Genomic DNA, 6,081 nt, shown 5'->3' with positions numbered 1-6,081 from the left:
TGGTCGTTCATTGAGTCTGACTCAACTTCACACCTTGTAATACAGGCAAGAACCCTCTCTTTGCTTGATCCATTTTGAACTTTTTCAAAACTTTATCAAGGTATGTGCTTTGTGAAAGTCCAATTAAGTGTATTGATCTATCTCTATAGATCTTGATGCCTAATATATAAGCAACTTCACCGAGGTCTTTCATTGAAAAACTTTTATTCAAGTATCCTTTATGCTATCCAGAAATATCATTTCCAATCAACAATATGTCGTCTACATATAATATCAGAAATGCTACAGAGCTCCCACTCACTTTCTTGTAAATACAGGCTTCTCCAAAAGTCTGTATAAAACCATATGCTTTGATCACACTATCAAAGCGTTTATTCCAACTCCGAGAGGCTTGCACCAGTCCATAAATGGATCGCTGGAGTTTGCACACTTTGTTAGCACCTTTTGGATCAACAAAACCTTCTGGTTGCATCATATACAACGCTTCTTCTAGAAATCCATTCAGGAATGCAGTTTTGACATCCATTTGCCATATTTCATAATCATAAAATGCGGCAATTGCTAACATGATTCGGACAGACTTAAGCATCGCTACGGGGGAGAAAGTCTCATCGTAGTCAACCCCTTGAACTTGTAGAAAACCTTTCACAACAAGTCGAGCTTTGTAGACAGTAATATTACCATCAGCGTCAGTCTTCTTCTTGAAGATCCATTTATTCTCGATGGCTTGCCGATCATCAGCAAGTCAACCAAAGTCCATACTTTGTTCTCATACATGGATCCCATCTCAGATTTCATGGCCTCAAACCATTTTTCGGAATCTGGGCTCATCATCCCTTCCTCATAGTTCATAGGTTCACCATGGTCAAGTAACATGACCTCCAGAATAGGATTACCGTACCACTCTGGTGTGGATCTTACTCTGGTTGACCTACGAGGTTCGGTAGTAACTTGATCTAAAGTTTCATGATCAATATCATTAGCTTCCTCACTAATCGGTGTAGTCGTCACAGGAACTGGTTGCTGTGATGAACTACTTTCCAATAAGGGATCAGGTACAATTACATCATCAAGTTCTACTTTCCTCCCACTCACTTCTTTCGAGAGAGACTCCTTCTCTAGAAAGGATCCGAATTTAGCAGCAAAAGTCTTGCCTTCAAATCTATGATAGAAGGTGTACCCAATAGTCTCCTTTGGGTATCCTATGAAGACACATTTCTCCGATTTGGGTTCGAGCTTATCTGGTTGAAGTTTCTTCACATAAGCATCGCAGCCCCAAACTTTAAGAAACGACAACTTTGGTTTCTTGCCAACCCACTGTTCATAAGGCATTGTCTCAACGAATTTTGATGGTGCCCTATTTAACGTGAATGCGGTCGTCTCTAAAGCATAACCCCAAAACGATAGTGGTAAATCAGTAAGAGACATCATAGATCGCACCATATAGTAAAGTACGGTTACAACGTTCGGACACACCATTACATTGTGGTGTTCCGGGTGGCGTGAGTTGCGAAACTATTCCGCATTGTTTCAAATGTAAACCAAACTCGTAACTCAAATATTCTCCTCCACAATCAGATCATAGAAACTTTATTTTCTTGTTACGATGATTTTCCACTTCACTTTGAAATTCTTTGAACTTTTCAAATGTTTCAGACTTATGTTTCATTAAGTAGATATACCCATATCTGCTTAAATCATCTGTGAAGGTGAGAAAATAACAATACCTGCCACGAGCCTCAATATTCGTTGGTCCACATACATTAGTATGTATGATTTCCAACAAATCTGTTGCTCGCTCCATAGTTCCGGAGAACGGCGTTTTAGTCATCTTGCCCATGAGGCATGGTTCGCAAGTACCAAGTGATTCCAAAAGTCCATCAGTATGGAGTTTCTTCATGCGCTTTACACCAATATGACCCAAACGGCAGTGCCACAAATAAGTTGCACTATCATTATCAACTCTGCATCTTTTGGCTTCAACATTATGAATATGTGTGTTACTACTATCGAGATTCATAAAAATAGACCACTCTTCAAGGGTGCATGGCCATAAAAGATATTACTCATATAAATAGAACAACCATTATTCTCTGATTTAAATGAATAACAGTCTCGCATCAAACAAGATCCAGATATAATGTTCATGCTTAACGCTGGCACCAAATAACAATTATTCAGGTCTAAAACTAATCCCGAAGGTAGATGTAGAGGTAGCGTGCCAACCGCGATCACATCGACTTTGGAACCATTTCCCACGTGCATCGTCACCTCGTCCTTAGCCAATCTTCGCTTAATCCGTAGTCCCTGTTTCGAGTTGCAAATATTAGCAACAGAACCAGTATCAAATACCCAGGTGCTACTTCGAGCATTAGTAAGGTACACATCAATAATATGTATATCACATATACCTTTGTTCACCTTGCCATCCTTCTTATCCGCCAAGTACTTGGGGTACTTCCACTTCCAGTGACCAGTCTGCTTCCAGTAGAAGCACTCAGTCTCAGGCTTAGGTCCAGACTTGGGTTTCTTCTCTTGAGTAGCAACTTGTTTGCCGTTCTTTTTAAAGTTCCCCTTCTTCTTCCCTTTACCATTTTTCTTGAAACTGGTGGTCTTGTTGACCATCAACACTTGATGCTCCTTTTTTATTTCTACCTCCGCAGCTTTTAGCATTGCGAAGAGCTCGGGAATAGTCTTATTCGTCCCTTGCATATTATAGTTCATCACGAAGCTCTTGTAGCTTGGTGGCAGTGATTGAAGAATTCTGTCAATGACACTATCATCAGGAAGATTAACTCTCAGTTGAATCAAGTGATTATTATACCCAGATATTTTGAGTATATGTTCACTGACAGAACTATTCTCTTCCATCTTGCAGCTATAGAACTTATTGGAGACTTCATATCTCTCAATCTGGGCATTTGCTTGAAATATTAACTTCAACTCCTGGAACATCTCATATGCTCCATGATGTTCAAAATGTCATTGAAGTCCCGGTTCTAAGCCGTAAATCATGGCACACTGAACTATCGAGTAGTCATCAGCTTTGCTCTGCCAGACGTTCTTAACATCGTCAGTTGCATCTGTAGCAGGCCTGGCACCCAGCGGTGCTTCCAGGATGTAATTCTTCTGTGCAACAATGAGGATAACCCTCAAGTTACGGACCCAGTCCGTGTAATTGCTACCATCATCTTTCAACTTAGCTTTCTCAAGGAACGCATTAAAATTCAATAGAACAACATCACGAGCCATCTATCTACAACAAACATAGACAAGCAAAATACTATCAAGTACTAAGTTCATGATAAATTTAAGTTCAATTAATCATATTACTAAGAACTCCCACTTAGATAGACATCCCTCTAATCATCTAAGTGATCACGTGATCCAAATCAACTAAACCTTGTCTGATCATCACGTGAGATGGAGTAGTTTTCAATGGTGAACATCACTATGTTGATCATATCTACTATATGATTCACGCTCGACCGTTCGGTCTCAGTGTTCCGAGGCCATATTTGTATATGCTAGGCTCGTCAAGTTTAACCTGAGTATTCCATGTGTGCAACTGTTTTGCACCCGTTGTATTGAACGTAGAGCCTATCACACCCGATCATCACGTGGTATCTCAGCACAAAGAACTTTCACAATGGTGCATACTCAGGGAGAACACTTATACCTTGAAATTTAGTGAGAGATCATCTTATAATGCTACCTCAATCAAAGCAAAATAAGCTGCATAAAAGGATAAACATCACATGCAATCAATATAAGTGATATGATATGGCCATCATCATCTTGTGCCTGTGATCTCCATTTCCGAAGCACCGTCATGATCACCATCGTCACCGGCGCGACACCTTAATCTCCATCGTAGCATAGTTGTCGTTTCGCCACCTATTGCTTCTACGACTATCGCTACCTCTTAGTGATAAAGTAAAGCAATTACAGGGTGATTGCATTGCATACAATAAAGCGACAACCATATGGCTCCTGCCAGTTGCCGATAACTCGGTTACAAAACATGATCATCTCATACAATAAAATATAGCATCATGTCTTGACCATATCACATCACAACATGCCATGCAAAAACAAGTTACACGTCCTCTACTTTGTTGTTTCAAGTTTTACGTGGCTGCTACGGGCTGAGCAAGAACCGTTCTTACCTACGCATCAAAACCACAACGATAGTTCGTCAAGTTAGTGTTGTTTTAACCTTCTCAAGGACCGGGCGTAGCCACACTCGGTTCAACTAAAGTTGGAGAAACTGACACCCGCCAGCCACCTATGTGCAAAGCATGTCGGTAGAAACAGTCTCGCGTAAGCGTACGCATAATGTCGGTCTGAGACGCTTCATCCAACAATACCGCCGAACCAAAGTATGACATGTTGGTAAGCAGTATGACTTCTATCGCCCATAACTCACTTGTGTTCTACTCGTGCATATAACATCTACGCATAAAACCAGGCTCTGATACCACTATTGGGGAATGTAGTAACTTCAAAAAAAAATTCTACGCACACTCAAGATCATGGTGATGCATAGCAACAAGAGGGAGAGTGTTGTCCATGTACCCTCCGAGTTCAGCACACGTTCAACTTGATGACGTCCCTCAAACTCCGATCTAGCCGAGCTTCGAGGGAGAGTTCCGTCAGCATGACGGTGTGGTGACGGTAATGATGTTCTACCGACACATGGCTTCGCCTAAGCACCGCTACGATATTATCAAGGTGGAATATGGTGGAGGGGGGGAGGGGTGCACCGCACACGGCTAATAGATCTCAAGGATCAATTGTTGTATCTAGAGGTGCCCCTTGCCCCCGTATATAAAGGAGCAAGGGGGAGGGGGCGGCCGGCCAGGAGGAGGCGTGCCAGGGAGGAGTCCTACTCCCACCGGGAGTAGGACTCCCTCCTTTCCTTGTCCAAGTAGGAGAGGGGGAAGGAAGGGGAGAGAGGAGAGGAAGGAAAGTTGGGCGTCGCCCCCCTCCTTGTCCTATTTGGACAAGAGGGGGAGGGCGAGCGGCCTGCCCTGGCCGCCCCTCCTCTGCTCCACTTTGGTCCCATGAGGCCCATTAACCCCCCCGGGGGGTTCCGGTAACCTCCCGGTACTCCGGTATACATCTGATAACCCCCGGAACCATTCCGGTGTCCGAATATAGTCGTACAATATATCAATCTTCATGTCTCGACCATTTCTAGACTCCTCGTCATGTCCGTGATCACATCAGGGACTCCGAACTATCTTCGGTACATCAAAACATATAAACTCATAATATAACCGTCATCTAACTTTAAGCGTGCGGACCCTACGGGTTGGAGAACTATGTAGACATGACCGAGACACGTCTCCGGTCAATAACCAATAGCGGAACCTGGATGCTCATATTGGCTCCCACATATTCTACGAAGATCTTTATTGGTCAAACCGCATAACAACATACGTTGTTCCCTTTGTCATCGGTATGTTACTTGCCCGAGATTCGATCATCGGTATCTCAATACCTAGTTCAATCTCGTTACCGGCAAGTATCTTTACTCGTTACGTAATGCATCATCCCATAACTAACTCATTAGCTACATTACTTGCAAGGCTTATAGTGATGTGCATTACCGAGAGGGCCCAGAGATACCTCTCCGACAATCGGAGTAACAAATCCTAATCTCGAAATACGTCAACTCAACATGTACCTTCGGAGACACCTATAGAGCTCCTTTATAATCACCCAGTTAGGTTGTGATGTTTTGTAGCACACAAAGTGTTCCTCCGGTAAACAGGAGTTGCATAATCTCATAGTTGTAGGAACATGTATAAGTCATGAAGAAAGCAATAGCAACATACTAAACGATCAAGTGCTAAGCTAACGGAATGGGTCAAGTCAATCACATCATTCTCCTAATTATGTGATCCCGTTAACCAAATGACAACCCATGTCTATGGTTAGGAAACACAACCATCTTTGATCAACGAGCTAGTCAAGTAGAGGCATACTAGTGACACTATGTTTGTCTATGTATTCACACATGTATTATGTTTTCGATTAATACAATTCAAGCATGAATAATAAACATTTATCATG

The sequence above is a fragment of the Triticum dicoccoides genome, chromosome 6B, assembly GCF_002162155.2.
Source record: "Triticum dicoccoides isolate Atlit2015 ecotype Zavitan chromosome 6B, WEW_v2.0, whole genome shotgun sequence".
Classification (NCBI taxonomy): domain Eukaryota; kingdom Viridiplantae; phylum Streptophyta; class Magnoliopsida; order Poales; family Poaceae; genus Triticum; species Triticum dicoccoides.
The sequence above is the reverse complement of the archived record's forward strand: the minus strand, read 5'-3'. Positions refer to the sequence as shown.